Raw genomic sequence first — 18161 nt, 5'->3', positions numbered from 1 at the left:
TTGTCAAGTTTTGTATTTGGATGCATAGGAGTACCCACTGGTTTGGAGTTTTCTAAACCAAATTTCTTTATTAATTTACTGGCATATTTTTCTTGGTGAACAAAAATACCATTAGGAGTTTGTTTAATTTGAAGTCCAAGAAAGAATGTTAGTTCTCCCATCAAACTCATTTCAAACTCGCTAGTCATTAGGTTTCTAAACTCTTTACACAAGGATTCATTAGCCGATCCAAACACAATATCATCCACATAAACTTGAACAAGCAAGAAATCATTATTAGATTCTTTAATGAATAAAGTAGTATCAGTAGTTCTCCTTAGAAAATTATTTTGCAACAAGAAGGAACCAAGTCTTTCATACCAAGCTCTTGGAGCTTGTCTAAGGCCATAAAGAGCATTTGATAGTTTAAAAACATGATTAGAAAAATCTTTATTTTTAAAACTAGGGGTTGAGCTACAAATACTTCTCTATCAATATATCCATTCAAAAAGGCACATTTGACATCCATTTGAAACATTTTAAAACCTTTGTGGGCAGCATAAGCAAGTAGCAACCGTATAGCTTCCATTCTTGCTACAGGTGCAAAGGATTCATCAAAATCAATGCCCTCTTCTTGATCGTAACCTTAGGCCACTAATCTAGCTTTATTACGAACAACACTAATTTATTTCTGAAAATCCACTTGGTAGTGGTTACTTTCTTACCATTTGGATAAGGAACAAGAGTTCAAACCTCATTCTTTTTGAATTGGCTTAACTTTTTTTTCATGGCCTTTACCCAAGAGGGATTTTTAAGAGCTTATTTCAAATGTTGAGGTTCTAATTGGGATAAGAAAGGAACATTGTTTATGTGGCCCTTCTTCGTGCTTGAGGATCTAGAAGAGATTCCATGGGATGGATCTCCAATTATGAACTCGTGTGGATAGTTCTTTAAAAACTTCCATTCACGAGGCTTTTAAGACAAGGTTTCAGCTTAGTTTTAACATGGTTTTGCATTGTTCATTGTTCTGGATGCTCTAGCTTCATCAGAAGACAAAACAAAAGTGTCTCCTTCATTTTGGAGAGCAGGTTCAGAACTAGCATTCTCTATGGAAGGACCTGAATTGACATTTTCTTGATTTACTTGTGGACTCACATCAGCTTCATTTCCTGCATTATCATCTAAGATAGCACCTGGTATGAATTTAGTATCACAAAAGACACATGTATGGATTCCTCAATAGTTCTATGTTTTTTGAGGTAAATTCTATAAGCTTTACTAGTAGTTGAGTATCCTACAAACATATCTTCATAAGATTTTGGATCAAACTTTTCAAGGTTATCTTTACTATTTAGTACAAAATATTTGCATCCAAATACGTGAAAGTATTTAAGATTTGGAGGAGTTCCTTTCCATACCTCATAAGGTGTTTTCTTTAAGAACTTTCTAATGATGCTTCTATTTAAAATGTAGCAAGCTGTGTTTACAGCTTCTGTCCATAAATATTTTGAAACCTCGTTCTCACAAAGCATTGCCCTCGTTATTTCTTGGAGACTTTTATTTCTCCTTTCAACAATCCCATTTTGTTGGAGAGTTCTCACATTCTTTACCATGATCGTATCTTATATGGGCAATTTTCAATTTTTTTTTATTTTGAATTCTTTTACAAAGAGAAGAAAAAGTATTGAATGTTTCATTTTTGTGAGTTAAGAAAAGAATTCATCCAAATCTTGAGTAGTCATCAACACTACTAGGCCATAGTATTTACCTCCCAAACTTTGAGTTCTTGTAGGACCAAAAAGATTAATGTGTAACATTTCTAATGGCCTTTTGGTAGAGATTCTTTCTTTGGGCTTAAAGAAAGATTTAATTTTTTTTTCCAATTGGCAAGTATCACAAGTGATGTCCTTGTTAAATTTTATATTGGAAATTCCTTTAATCAAATTTTCTTTAACAAGTTTGAAAATTTGGTACATGCTAGCATGTCCCAATTTCTTATGTCAAAGCCATTTTTTAGATTCTATAGAGATAAAACAAGTCATATTTTGATCTTTTAACTCTTCTAGAGTGAGTTCATACACATTATTACATCTTTTTACTTCAAAAAAACTACACTAAAATTTTCACAAATGACTAAGCAATCCAATCTTCTAAATATAACCAAATATACAAGATCACATAATTAGCTAATGCTTAGTAAGTTGTATTTCAAACCGTCAATAAGAAAACATCATTTACGAAAGATGAGAAATTTTTACCTATTTTACCAATGACCACTATCTTTTCTTTTTCATTATCACCGAAAGTTACAAACCCTCCATCATACTTGTCTAGCTTGATGAAGAATGTAAACTTTTCGGTCATGTGCCTAGAGCATCCACTGTCCAAGTACCACATGTTGTCCTTTCTTTTGGATGCTAGGCAAATCTACAAAAATTCTCAAGTGACTTTAGGTATCCAAATTTTTTTGGATCCTTTAATGCCAAACCATCTCTTTTGTCCAAGACCATTGTAGTTGCCAATTATTTTGTACACTTTATCTCCAATTATTTTTTCACTTGTGAAACATTGAATAGAAAAATTTCCATTCCGATTGCATAAACGACAAAATATTTTTGGTTGTAGTTTTTGCAGATTGGTTGGGTTTTTAAATTTTATATCATTCGAAGTGGAAGCCACACTTGAAAAAGGAGATTTTTCAATAAATATTTCAGATTTCTTATAAAAACCCAAACCAGCCTTATCATAGAGATCTTTTTGACTAGTCAAAAGTTGATTCAGATTTTTAGAACTTTGAGCAAAGTTGGCTAGGTCCTCTTTTAGGTATTTTACCTCTTTGTGCAACCTTTCATTTTCTTCAAAACAGTTCAAATATGAAATCATAGAATGCTGTTTCTCATAGCCCTTAAGTTCAGCCTTAAGCCACTTATTTTCTTCAACAAGATCAGCAGCAGTTTTGACTTTCTCTAATTTATCCTTGAGAAAATCGTTTTCTGCCTTTAGAATGTCATTTTGAGATTCAAGTTCATGATTTTCATTTAAGAAGCATCTTAGTTTCTCAGTGAGATGATCGATTATAAGATGAAGATATTTAGTAGAAGGTTCAATGAAAATTACCTCATCAGTTTGATCGGCCTTGAGACAGGTTTGGGATTTGCTCTCTAATTCTTCTTCTTCGTCTGAATCATTTTCCAGATCTTTCCAAGAGGCCATCAGCCCCTTCTTCTTTTCTTTTTTGGTATTTTCTTCTTTCTTCAACTTCGGATAGTCAAACTTGTAATGTCCAACCTCTTTGCAGTTGTGGCATATGATCTTGCTTAAATCCCTTTTGGTTTTCTTTGAACTGCCTCCTTTGCTTCGATCTTTCAACTTCATCATTTTTCTGAATTTCTTAGCAAAAAGAACAAACTCGTCATCAGATAAATTGTCATTGGATTCATCATCCAGGGACTCAGTGAATGATTTGAGAGCAATTCTTTTCCTTTTTGAGTCAGTTTTCAAATAGGTAGTTTCAAAAGCAAGTAAATTTCCTCTCAGATCATCATATGTCATTTGATCAATACCACTGCTCTCAGCTATAACTATAGATTTAGTTTCCTATTCTTTAGTGATACTTCTCAGAACTTTTCTCACTAGCACATGTTCTGGGTGAGTGATCCCAATAGCATCCAAGCCATTGATGATGACGCTGAATCTTTTAAATACTTCATCAATCATCTCTCCTTCCTTTATGGAAAACATTTCATACTCTTTGCTTAGTATGTCTATTCTGGTCTGCTTGACTTGGGTAGTGCCTTCATGGATGACTTGAAACTTGTCCCAGATTTCCTTTGCTGTTTTGCATTTTGATACCCTTCGGTACTCTTCGAAGCTGATAGCACAGTTGAGCAAGTTGACTGCTTTGGTGTTGAGCTGTATTTTCTTTTTATCATCATCATTCCATTCGGCCTCAGTCTTAGGAGTGATTACACCATCTACTCCTGTTTTGTTTGAGACATCGGGACCATTCAGAATGATCTTCCAGATGTTGTAATCTACTAATTGAATAAAGATCTCCATTCTCTCCTTCCAATAGCTGTAATTCTTTCCATTGAAGAACGGAGATCTGTTGTTGGATTGCCCTTCTGTTAGAGTGTAGGCCACCATATTAGAACCATTGTTGTTCGCCATCAGGACCTTTCCTCCAAGCTGCAAAGCCTGATCTCTTTGAGGCCAAACACTAATACTAATTGATGGTTATCAGTGACTAAGAGAATGGAGGGTTGAATCTTAACTTCTTTTTCTACTAAATAGTACTTTAGCTTTTTTTAAAGAAACTTAGGAGATATTTTTACTTTTGTCTCGTGACAAGTTGAGAGACATTTTCATTTTTGTCTCCCGAGTAACAGAAACATAAGTGAAGCAGAGAAGAGGGAATAACACCCAGATGTATCCTGGTTCAACTACTTAGTGCAATGTAGTCTACATCCTCTCCATCACAATTATGATGAAATTTCACTAACTTTTCAACACATTACATACACCAATATTTGTCCTAGGATCTACCCTATCTTATCTAGGACAAATCCAAATTCTAACCCAATATGAACTTGACTAGACCTCAATCTAGCTTTTCAACAGCAAAGTGCTAACCCAACTTATAAGAAAATTTCTACAGGATCATGAAACAAAATAGAAAGATATACAAAACAAACTTGAGACATCTTAAGACTTTTTCTCCTAGTTTAACTCACTGCCTTTTACCTCTCATTGGCTTTTTTCTTACAAATCTCACCATTTTTGCCTTTTTCAATGAGATTCAGACAGATTAAATTGAGAAAAAGAAAATATAAATGAACAATATGAAGGAGAAGAACTCAATCTGCTTGGGTAACTATGAGAATTGAACTCTGTGTTTTTCACTTACTCTCCTTGCTTTTAACCCTTGGCTGTTCACCCTTAATATAGAAGAGTGAAGTTTCCAAAGTTGAAACAAGTTCAACCCCTAACACTGTCTTTTTCTCCATCATCATAGTCTTACAGCGGCTTCATCAGAGAGGAGAGAAAAAAATTGAATCTGTTGCCTTCCAAACTTCTTCAATCTTGACCATAGAGCCTTGCTTTGGCTCTAAGTTTTGATTTTGAGCGTTGATGAGCTTTTGACGATGATTGACTTCACCTTTTTCATTGTTGCTTCTTCTGTGCTTGAGACTTTGTGATTTTTTTTTCTTGGTTTCTTAATGTAGCACAAATGAGGAAAGATGCTTTTTGATGAGTTTTGACAGAATACAACTTGCTACTTGGTTGTAGTCTTCTTTTTTTGTTTGGTTTTGGCAACAAACTTTTTGTCCTTCAATACTCTATAACTTCTGCACTTTTATTTTCTTTCTTTCTTGCTAATTGACGTGACCAAATTGAAAAAAGAGAGGAGAGAGAAGAGAAGACTTTTGGCTTTTAGTGTAAGTTTCAAAAAAATTAATTGGAATGAATTTGGGATTCAAGTATCTAAAAATGGGAGTAGAAACTGCACGAGACTTGTGATCTTTTTTGGGCTCATTTTCTTGTTTCTTCATATTTGGTTCATGGACAAGTGATAGGGCTTGGCTTGATTCCGATGGACCATTGTGGGTTTGATGATTTTTATTTTTGGGCTAAGTATTTTATTTATCTGCTTGCACACTAAATCAAATATATTAGAGTTGAAAAATATCGTAAAAAATAAAAAAAAAAACATTAAACTAATAATTGATAATAATAATAATGTTTGTTCATCACTTAAATTAGTTTTTCAAACTCAACAACAACAACAATACTAATAATAATAATAATAATAATTCACTTAAAATAAAATTTAAATTACATTATGATTAATAATCTAAATATTAATAACAATTTCATCTAAATCTAAATTATATTATACTAATCTATTTTAATCCCTATATTAAATACTACCCTAATCTATAATCTATATATTTTATTTTATTTTATTTAATATACTAATGAAACACATATAAGTAAGTAAAAGAGAAAAGTATCTTGAAGTAGGAGAAAGGAAGTAGAATGTACAGTAAGAGTGGAGAGAGTGAAGTGAAACTGAGAGTATTTATAAGTGGGGGACGACATTAAAATGAGAGCAGCTATCCCAATATACATACATATATATATTCGGAGAGAGATACACTAATTGATTGTAAAATCAGAAAGAGCATTAAGGTCATTAAAATGGGCCAAATTCATTGGATTAGTTCTGTTTATCTATTTAAATAGTCAGATTTTATTTTTAAAATTAAATCTATTTAATTTTTGATTAAATGGATTGAATTCGATTAACTCAAAAAAAAAATAGGTTAAATGAACTAGTTTGCGGACTAAACGGGTGATCAATTTAACTTTTTTATTTTTTTAAAAAAAAAGCATTTTTAGTCGATATTTCTCTCAATTCAATTTGAAAATCTGACCTATCAACTAAAAAAATATTGTTTGTTTAAATTTTTAACTTAAAAGTGATATTTTTTGTTAAAATATTTAAAAAAATGATAAACGAACTGACCAGTTTAACCCATCTAGTTGACCATAAACAATCCAGATTAAAAAATTATGACTCGCGAATAAAGCAAATTTAAACCATCCAACCTATTTAACCCACGATTTTAACCGGTCCGAGTCTAAATGGACTGAGCTAGTCCATTTGACAACCCTAAAGAGCACACCCATTTTGCCTCCATCCCAAAAAATAAACGTAAATTGGTAAATAAAGTTGATTTAATTTGTTTTGGGAACAAATCATTTTGTTCAATTTATTTGAATAATTGTTTTTTTGGGCAAAAGATAACAATTTAGAATTATTTGAATAAAATTGGATGAAATGAAAAAATAAAAATAAACTAATATAGTACTGTCCAAAATATTATATTGATGTATCAAAAAGTTTTGCATATATTTTAGATAATTTTAAACTTTTAAATTATTAATTTTTTAATTAAAAAATTTAAATCGTTAATTTTTTTAAATCGAATATTTAATTAATTGTACAAATACAATAATACGAATACATAATATTATGAATAAATGGTCAAATTAATTCCTAAAAAATTACTTGTTCTTTAAATTGGTTTCCAAAAAATTCTTTTAATTAAATCCATTCTTTAAAGATTTTAAATTAGTCATGTTAGTCCTTCCTTCACTTAGCTTCCATTGCTAACGGCGTCAGAGTTTATTGATGTGGTACGTTAAATAACATCACAACACACACCTAGTAGTCTTAATTGACTATTAACATGATTAGTTTATGAAAGTAGATCAAATCAACTCCAAATTGAGGGATTCTAATGCCTCAAGTTTTCTCCTCAATTAGACTTTGATTTGATCTTGTTATATCGAAAATTATATTTTCGATTAGGATGTTATTGAATTCTTTGATAAGCCAATGTTCGATAAATTTAGACTTCGATCATTGCTAAGTGCCAAAATAATATCAACCTCCAAATACATGTTACAATTAACTTTGGATTGGAGCCAATTAGGTACTTCGTATGTACTCTCTATTAGTCGATTGAATTAACTTAAGTGTGGAAATCGAAAAGGCAGACTCGACGGAGGTCAACTATGTCGAAGAAGAGGTCAGCAGTGCGATTTGTTAGTCGAAAAAATAACAAAGTTGTGAACTTCGAGGTGGATTCATCGAGGATGGTCAATCAATGAAGGAGAGAAGTTGTGAACTTCGAGGTGGAGTCATCGAGGATGGTCAATCGATGAAGGAGAGAATGTTGATCGACTAGGACTCATCAAGAAGGAGTGAAGCAATCAAAGAAGAAAAAAAAAGTTAATAAGTAAAGATGGTTAATGGCAGTTACAGATGGCACTCAAAGAGAGCGGGAACTATTATTCAAGGATTGACGCACATAGAAGTTATATCTGAATTTGATTGGTCGAAGACTTCCATAAATACATGAAAGATCGAAGAAACAAAGGTGGAAATCTTTTCAGAGAAAACACTCACATTCCCAGCGACTTTTTGAGTCAGTCAAGAGTCTTTTTCTTTGAAAGGTTCCTTCCATGCCTTTACTTTCCATTTAAATTCACCGTCACTTTATTTCCATGCAATTTATCTTCTTTGCAATGTCATTTCGATTCCTTTAAATTCCGCAACTTTTACCCTTTTCAGTCTTTATCTTTTAATTTGTCCTTTACTTTTCCAAACACTTTTTCTTTCTGCAATTTCATTTCTCTTTTATTCAAGTCATTTAAATTTTATTGTTCATTTTGAATTTCTGCAAAGTTTGGTTTCTTCTTCTTCGTCACTGTCAAAGGCATGGATTTTGATACAAAATAAAACTGGTACCCGCAAAAGAGGAGTAGGTTTCGCTCTCAAACCATTAGAATCGAACCACCATCGATTTGCTAAAAATCGACAAAACATATCTAATTTCATAAATTTATTATGTTAATAGCAAGGTTCTGAAAATCGGACCGGACCGGCCGGTCAGACCGGTTCAACCGGGAACCGGCAATACAAGCGGTCCGATCCTCCTCTTATAGCTTTTGAAAAAACCGTTCAAAAATCGTTGAACCGACTGAGAACCGGCCAGTTGAGCCGGACCAGTAACCGGCTGGTTCCCTTAAAACAACACCCTTTTTTACTTAAAAAAAAAAGAAAACCCGATCCACTCGTTTTCCAACCCCCCTTTCCCTCTTCATTCAGATTCACCTCACAGCTCACTCCAATGACTCCATCGTCGTCAAACCCTAGCCCTAGGAACCCCGAACCGTAGCCCTTCATCATCGCCGCCGTTCAGAGGTCGTCAGCGCCGCCGCCGTCCCCAGGTCCTCAACTCCGCCGCTTCTTCCTCTTCCCCGTGTTACGAACCCAGCAACTCGGCAGGTCCTCTTCATCTTCGCTGGCTTCTCGAACCCAAGTGAATGCTCTTCGTCTTGATCTTCTCTGAGCTTCTTCTTCAATTTTTGTTCCATATTTCTTCAATTCTTCCTGGGTCTTGGCTTGAAGTTTGGTTCTTCTTCTTCTTCGGTCTTCAGTCTCCGTTCTTCAGACTTCAGTCTTCATTCTTCGTTCTTCGTTCTTTGTTCTTCGGTCTTCCTTGTATGTATGGTTCTGATTGTTGTGGAAATTCGTTCTTTGTTCTTCAATTCCTCCACTTCTTCCTTTTAATTTCTAAATGTTCGGTCTTCTTCTTCGTTTGAAGTTCTGAAATTGTTGTTCAATTTTTGTTCCATTTTTCTTGTAAAGTTTTGTAATTGCCTGTTGCTGATGGATCTGTCTTGTATTTTCTAGTTGGTGATGGCTATAAATTTTTTTTCAAATTTACTGATGCCTCGATGGCTCTGTTAGTCTGTTTTAGTGTTTTACTATTTTGTAATTGCGCTGAATAGTGATGACTCTGTTAGTCTATTTTAGTGTTTTACTATTTTGTTGATGATTTTTTTATTTCTCGTTGTACTGCGGCTGTTTTCAAAATGTATCGAGGCAAGATAACAAAATGTCGTAATTACCTAACCTAAAAGCTATTTGATTGTTTGCTTAGACGAAATCTATTCATTTTGGCTAAAATTTTCTGCATATTATTTGTTCTTTTAACTAGAACTCATTTTACTTATGTGTTGTTAACTTGTTATCATTTTGGGATTCTCTTCAACAGAACACGAGAACTTGTAGCCTTGTCTGAAACCCACACTCTTGGAAGTAAAGGTTTTAGAAGTCCAACTTCTTTTGACAATGCATATTATAAGATTCTTTTGGAGAAGCCTTGGGCAAATTCAGGTAAGCTCATAACTAAGTTAGAAGATTGTTCTCTGACTCAATTCTTTGTTTAATGAAAATGAAGGACATGCCTTCAAGATTCAATAACTAGCTTATTTTGATGATTTGTGCCTGTCAATGGATCTTAATGTTAGAAACAAATTTTCAGTTTCTTTGGTATCATTTTTTTTGCAACAAGCTAGAACATCTGTGATTGATTTGATTGTGTGCTTAATTTTTCGGATAGACCAAATATGTTCAATCTTTTTTTTGTAACCTTTTGGTTTTATGAACAACTTTTCTTGTCATTCTCAAATGCTGGTTTTGTTCTCTCAGGTGGCATGTCAAGTATGATTGGCCTTCCTTCAGATCTCAAATGCCAATTTTGTTCTCAAATGCTTCAATATTAGGATTAAATTATTATATAAATGGGTAAAACAATTTAGGATTAGAAGCATAATGTTCAATTTTAATATTTAGATAATTTTTTATCATTTAACTTTTGAGTTTGTATTTTGATAAAGATCGTATGGTTTTAGTTGATGACATTTCATGTAGTGTTTTAAATTTGAAAGATATTTAAAGATTTATATTAGAGTATAATTATATTTTAGGATGTTTATTTATAATTTATTTATTATTTTAAAACAATTTTTTCGGTCGAACCACAGTTGGACCAATTGAACCAATAAAACCGTAAACCAGTGTTTAGAGCGGTTCAATGACCGGTCCGGTTCTCAGAACTTTGGTTAATAGTCAATTAAGACTCATAGGTATGTGTTATGGTGTTACTTAATGATGAGCGGATAATTTATATGCTTTTTGGCATTGTTTTAGTATGTTTTTAGTATGTTTTAATTAGTTTTTATTATATTTTTATTAGTTTTTAGTTAAAATTCACTTTTCTGGACTTTACTATGAGTTTGTGTATTTTTCTGTGATTTCAGGTATTTTCTGGCTGAAATTGAGGGTCCTGAGCAAAAATCTGATTCAGAGGCTGAAAAGGACTGTAGATGCTGTTGGATTCTGACCTCCCTGCACTCGAAGTGAATTTTCTGGAGCTACAGAAGCCCAATTGGCGCGCTCTCAATGGCGTTGGAAAGTAGACATCCTGGGCTTTTCAGCAATGTATAATAGTCCATATTTTGCCCGAGATTTGATGGCCCAAACCGGCGTTGCAAATCAGCTTCAGAGTTCCCGGCGTTTAACGCTGGAACTGGCATAAAAATTGGAGTTAAACGCCCAAACTGGCACAAAAGCTGGCGTTTAACTCCAAGAAGAGTCTCTACACGAAAATGCTTCAATGCTCAGCCCAAGCACACACCAAGTGGGCCCGGAAGTGGATTTTTCTGTCATTTACTCATTTCTGTAAACCCTAGATTACTAGTTCACTATTAATAGGATCTTTTGACATTGTATCTCGATCTCATGACACTTTACACGTTTCTCATTGTATCTTCTACAGCATGAGTCTCTAAACCCCATGGTTGGGGGTGAGGAGCTCTGCTGTGTCTTGATGGATTAATGCAATTACTACTGTTTTTCATTCAATCATGCTTGCTTCTATTCTAAGATATCACTTGTTCCTAAACCTGATGAATGTGATGATCCGTGACACTCATCATCATTCTCACCTATGAACGTGTGCCTGACAACCACCTCCATTCTACCTTAGATTGAGTAGATATCTCTTGGATTCCTTAATCAGAATCTTCGTGGTATAAGCTAGAATTGATGGCGGCATTCAAGAGAATCCGGAAGGTCTAAACCTTGTCTGTGGTATTCTGAGTAAGATTCAATGATTGAATGACTGTGACGAGCTTCAAACTCGCGATTGTGGGGCGTTAGTGATAGACACAAAAGAATCACTAGATTCTATTCCGACATGATCGAGAACCGACAGCTGAATAGCCATGCCGTGACAGGGTGCGTTGAACATTTTCACTGAGAGGATGGGAGGTAGCCATTGACAACGGTGAAACCCTACATACAGCTTGCCATGGAAGGAGCCTAGCGTGCTTGAAGAAGAAGACAATAGGAAAGCAGAGGTTCAGAAGATAGAGCATCTCCAAAACCTCAACATGTTCTCCATTACTGCAAAACAAGTACTTGTTTCATGTTCTTTTACTTTTCACAATTAAACCTGATAATTTTTGATATCTTGACTAAGAGTTACAAGATAACCATAGCTTGCTTCAAGCCGACAATCTCCGTGGGATCGACCCTTACTCACGTAAGGTATTACTTGGACGACCTAGTGCACTTGCTGGTTAGTTGTGCGGGATTGCAAAAGTATGATTGCAATTTTGTGCACCAAGTTTTTGGCGCCGTTGCCGGGGATTGTTCGAGTTTGGACAACTAACGGCTTATCTTGTTGCTTAGATTAGGACTGTTTTATTTTTGTTGGTTTAGAGTCTTTTATTTGAGTATAATTTCATATTTTAAGTTTGGTGTCAATTGCATCCTTTTGTTTTTCTTTTAATTTTTCGAAATTACTTGTTCTTAGTCCCTTTTTGATTTTTAAAAATTCTAAGTTTGGTATCTTCTTTGTGTTCTTCTTTAGGTTTTCGAAAATCTATGTTTGATTTTCTGAAAAATTTTAAGTTTGGTGTCTCTTTGTTGTTTTTATCTTTCCTCTTTTCAAAAAAATATATATACATATATATCTTGATTACTATTCACATCAATTCCCTTTTCTCCATCATGGACATAAATGGGAATGAACAGTCCAAAAGGACTCTGGGGTCATATGCTAACCCCATTACAGCTGCATATGGGAGTAGCATCTGTATACCTCCCATCAAAGCAAGCAGCTTTGAGCTAAACCCTCAACTCATTATCATGGTGCAGCAAAATTGCCAGTATTCCGGTCTTCCACAGGAAGAACCTACTGAGTTTCTGGCACAATTCTTACAAATTGCTGACACAGTACGTGATAAAGAGGTGGATCAGGATGTCTACAGACTATTACTGTTTCCATTTGCTGTAAAAGATCAAGCTAAGAGGTGGTTGAATAACCAACCCACAGCAAGCATAAAGACATGGAAACAGTTATCAGACAAATTCCTGAATCAATTTTACCCTCCAAAAAGGATGACACAGCTAAGGCTGGACATCCAAGGCTTTAAACAAGAGGATAATGAATCCCTTTATAATGCCTGGGAGAGGTACAGAGGTATGCTAAGAAAATGCCCCTCTGAAATATTTTCAGAGTGGGTACAGTTAGACATCTTCTACTATGGGCTTACAGAAAAAGCTCAGATGTCTCTAGACTACTCAGCTGGTGGATCTATACATATGAGGAAGACGATTGAGGAGGCTCAAGAGCTTATAGATACTGTTGCTAGAAATCAATATTTGTACTCTAGCAATGAGTTCTCTACAAAAGTAGAAGTTATGGCAGTAGCCACTGATCCTAATCCTCAAGAACAGATGATTGAGCTTAATCAGCAGTTACACCTGATGGCAAAACAGTTAGCAGAATTTAAAGAGATGCTCCAAGAGACTAAAATTGCTAACAAGAACATAGAATCACAGTTGAATCAGGCAAAACAGCAGCTATCTAAACAGATAACAGAAGAATGCCAAGCAGTTCAACTGAGGAGTGGCAAGACATTGAATAACACTGCTCAAAGTAGCAAAAAGCCAACAAAGAAACAATTGACAGAGGATAGCCAAACCACTATCCAAAATCCCTCTGAGGACAGTAAGAGCCCAGAGAGGAATACTCTTGGCGTTCAAACGCCAGAAAAGGGGGGAAAGCTGGTGTTAAACGCCCATTCCCTGCCCAGTTCTGGCGTTCAAACGCCAGAAAAGGGGGAAAAGTTGGCGTTAAACGCCCATTTTCCACCCAATCCTAGCGTTCAAACGCCAATAGGGGATCAGACACCTGAGAGTGCTGATAGTAACCCCTCTAAAAAGGCTTCTCCAACCACTTCTGTAAGGAATAAACCTGTAGCAACCAAGGTTGAAGAATACAAAGCCAAGATGCCTTATCCTCAGAAACTCCGCCAAGCGGAGCAAGATAAGCAATTTGCCCGCTTTGCAGACTACCTAAGGACTCTTGAAATAAAGATTCTGTTTGTAGAGGCACTTGAGCAAATATCTTCTTATGCTAAGTTCATGAAAGAGATCTTAAGTCATAAGAAGGATTGGAGAGAAACTAAAAAAGTATTTCTCACTGAAGAATGCAGTGCAGTCATTCTGAAAAGCTTACCCGAAAAGCTTCAAGATCCAGGAAGCTTTATGATACCATGCACATTAGAAGGTGCTTGCACCAAGACAGCCCTGTGTGACCTTGGAGCAAGCATCAATCTAATACCTGCATCCACTATCAGAAAGCTTGGGTTGACTGAAGAAGTCAAACCAACCCGGATATGCCTCCAACTTGCTGATGGCTCCATTAAATATCCATCAGGCATAATTGAGGACATGATTGTCAAGGTTGGGCCATTTGCCTTTCCAACTGACTTTGTAGTGCTGGAGATGGAGGAGCACAAGAGTGCAACTCTCATTCTAGGTAGACCTTTCCTAGCAACTGGACGGACTCTCATTGATGTACAAAAAGGGAAAGTAACCCTGAGAGTCAATGAGAATGAGTTCAAGTTGAATGCTGTAAAAGCTATGTAGCATCCAGACACATCAAATGACTGCATGGGCGCTAACATTATTGACTCTTTGGTGGAAGAGATCAATATGACTGAAAGTCTAGAATCAGAGCTTGAGGACATCTTCAAGGATGCTCAGCCTGATCAAGAAGAACCAGAGGAAACAAAAGAATTTTTGAAAATTTCTCAGGAGGAGGATAAGCCTCCCAAACCTGCACTCAAACCACTACCACCATCCTTGAAGTATGCATTTCTGGGAGAGGGTGACACTTTTTCAGTGATTATAAGCTCTGCTTTAAATCCACAGGAAGAGGAAGCACTGATTCAAGTGCTAAGGACACACAAGACAGCTCTTGGGTGGTCCATAAGTGATCTTAAGGGCATTAGCCCAGCAAGATGCATGCACAAGATCCTATTGGAGGATAATGCCAAACCAGTGGTCCAACCACAAAGGCGGCTAAATCCAGCCATGAAGGAGGTGGTGCAGAAGGAGGTCACTAAATTACTAGAGGCTGGGATTATTTATCCTATTTTTGATAGCCCCTGGGTGAGCCCTGTCCAAGTTGTCCCCAAGAAGGGAGGCATGACAGTAGTTCATAATGAAAAAAATGAACTGGTTCCTACAAGAACAGTCACAAGGTGGCGCATGTGTATTGACTACAGAAGGCTCAATACAGCCACCAGAAAGGATCATTTTCCTTTGCCATTCATAGACCAAATGCTAGAAAGACTAGCTGGTCATGATTATTATTGCTTTTTGGATGGCTATTCAGGCTACAACCAAATTCAGTAGATCCTCAGCCAAGAAACAGCATTCCTTGCCCTTCTGGTTTTAAAGAGAATGCCTTTTGGTCTGTGTAATGTCCTGCACCTTTCAGAGATGCATGTTTGAAAAATTACCACCCAATGTTAAGGCAATCAGAAGCTTTCTGGGGCATGCAGGATTCTATAGAAGATTTATAAAGGATTTTTTCGAAAATTGCAAAACCTCTGAGCAACCTGCTAGCTGCTGACACACCATTTGTGTTTGACACACAGTGTCTGCAGGCATTTGAGACCCTGAAAGCTAAGCTGGTCACAGCACCAGTCTCTCTGCACCAGACTGGACATTGCCATTCGAACTAATGTGTGATGCCAGTGACCATGCTTGGTGCAGTGTTGGGACAAAGGCATAACAAGCTTCTGCATGTCATTTATTATGCCAGCCGTGTTCTAAATGATGCACAAAAGAATTACACAACCATAGAAAAAGAGTTACTTACAGTGGTCTATGCCATTGACAAGTTTAGATCCTATCTAGTAGGATCAAAGGTGATTGTGTACACTGACCATGCTGCTCTTAAGTACTTACTCACAAAGTAGGATTCAAAAACCCAGGCTCATAAGATGGGTGTTGCTTCTGCAAGAGTTTGATATAGAAATAAGAGACAGAAAAGGGACAGAGAACCAAGTAGCTGATCATCTATCCCGAATAGAACCAGTAGTTGGGGAGTCCCTCCCTCCTACTAAGATCTCTGAGACCTTTCCAAATGAGCAACTTTTCGCCATTCAGGAAGCTCCATGGTTTGCAGATATTGCAAATTACAAAGCTGTGAGGTTCATACCCCAGGAGTACAGCAGGGTGCAAAGAAAGAAATTGATTTCAGATGCCAAGTACTACCTGTGGGATGAGCCATACCTCTTTAAGAGATGTGCAGACGGAATAATCCACAGATGTGTACCCAGAGAGGAAGCACAAAGAATTCTGTAGCATTGCCATGGATCACAATATGGAGGACACTTTGGAGGTGAGCGAACAGCAACCAAGGTCCTCCAATGCGGATTCTACTGGCCTACTCTCTATAGAAATGCCCGAGAGTTTGTGCGTAACTGTGACAGTTGCCAAAGAGCTGGTAACTTGCCTCATGGTTACGCCATGCCTCAGCAAGGGATCTTAGAGATTGAATTGTTTGATGTATGGGGAATTGACTTCATGGGCCCCTTCCCACCATCATACTCAAACACTTATATTCTAGTGGCAGTAGACTATGTATCTAAATGGGTGGAAGCAATTGCCACACCCAATAATGATACCAAGACCATGCTGAAATTCCTCCAGAAACACATCTTCAGCAGGTTTGGTGTTCCCAGAGTACTGATCAGTGATGGAGGCACCCATTTCTGTAATAAACAACTGTACTCTACTATGGTTAGATATGGAATTAGCCACAAAGTAGCAACTCCGTATCACCCACAGACAAATGGGCAAGCTGAGGTCTCTAACAGAGAGCTCAAAAGAATCCTGGAACGGACTGTTATTGCCCGTAGAAAAGATTGGGCAAAGAGCTTGGATGATGCTCTGTGGGCATACAGAACAGCATACAAGACTCCTATAGGAACCTCTCCATACCAACTGGTGTATGGGAAGCCCTGTCATCTGCCCGTGGAACTGGAACATAAAGCCTACTGGGCAACCAGATTCCTAAACATGGATGCTAAGCTAGCTGGTGAAAAAAGATTGCTCCAGCTAAATGAGCTAGAGGAGTTCAGACTCAATGCCTTTGAAAATGCAAAAATTTATAAGGAAAAGGCAAAGAAGTGGCATGACAAGAAGTTGTCATCCAGAGTCTTTGAGCCAGGACAAAAAGTCCTGCTTTTCAACTCTAGGCTCAGATTGTTCCCAGGAAAACTTAAATCCCGCTGGAGGGGTCCGTATGTGATTACAGGAGTATCACCATATGGATATGTTGAGCTTCAGGATACTGATTCTGACAAGAAGTTCATTGTTAATGGGCAGAGGATCAAGCATTATCTTGAAAGCAATTTTGAGCAAGAATGCTCAAAACTGAGACTTGAGTGATTCTCAGTGAAGGTCCAGCTAAAGACAATAAAGAAGCGCTTGCGGGGAGGCAACCCAGTGATTAGCAGGGGATCTGTTCTGTTTAATCAAGGTTTGATACATATTCTTAAAGGGCAATTATCAAAATTGAAGGAATTCACAGAGTTACAGAAGGATTCAGTGTAAAAAGCAGAGAAAAAAAGCTTGCTGGCGAAAAAACGCCAGTAAGGGGTATTTTGCACCATTCTGGCGTTTAACGCCAATAAAGGTGCCATTTTGGGCGTTAAATGCCAGAATGGGCACCATTCTAGGCGTTTAACGCCAGGTGTGCAGCATCCTGGGCGTTTAGCAAAACGCCCAGTGATAAAGGGATTTCTGGCATTTAACGCCAGCCAGGGTACCTGGCTGGGCGTTAAACGCCCAAATTGGCCAACAAATGGGCGTTTAACGCCAGAAAGGCAGGGGGAGGAGATTTTGTTTCCCACTTCAAATTTTTTCAAACTTTCTTGTTTTGATCCATATTTTCTGCATAAACACATTACAAACTTTCATCATTCACCTTCCAATTTCAAAAATTAAAATCTTCTTCAAATCTATTTCAAATCCTTTCCTAGGCTCTTTCAAAAACTCAATTATCTCCTCAAATCTTTTCCATATCTTCTCAAATCTCCCTCAAATTTTTGAAAATCTCTCCTCCTCTCCTATTTAAACACGTTCGGCCACCATCTTTCCCCACACCATTCGAATTTGCTCTCCTCCTCTCTCCCCTCTTTGCCTTCTTTTGCTTGAGGACAAGCAAACCTCTAAGTTTGGTGTGCTTTCCGTGATCACTAGGCCAAGATTTACCAAGATCATGGCTCCTAGAGGAAAACAAACCAATTCAAGAGGCAAGAAAGAGAATAATCCAAAGGATGTCTGGAGTCAAGAGAAGTTCTTAACCAAAGAACATGCAGACCATTACCACAAAATAATGGGTCTGAGGTCAGTGATCCCGGAAGTCAAATTCAATCTGAAAGAAGATGAA

Source organism: Arachis stenosperma, chromosome 3 (assembly GCF_014773155.1).
Source record: "Arachis stenosperma cultivar V10309 chromosome 3, arast.V10309.gnm1.PFL2, whole genome shotgun sequence".
NCBI classification, from domain to species: Eukaryota; Viridiplantae; Streptophyta; class Magnoliopsida; order Fabales; family Fabaceae; genus Arachis; species Arachis stenosperma.
Note: the sequence above shows the minus strand (reverse complement) of the source record.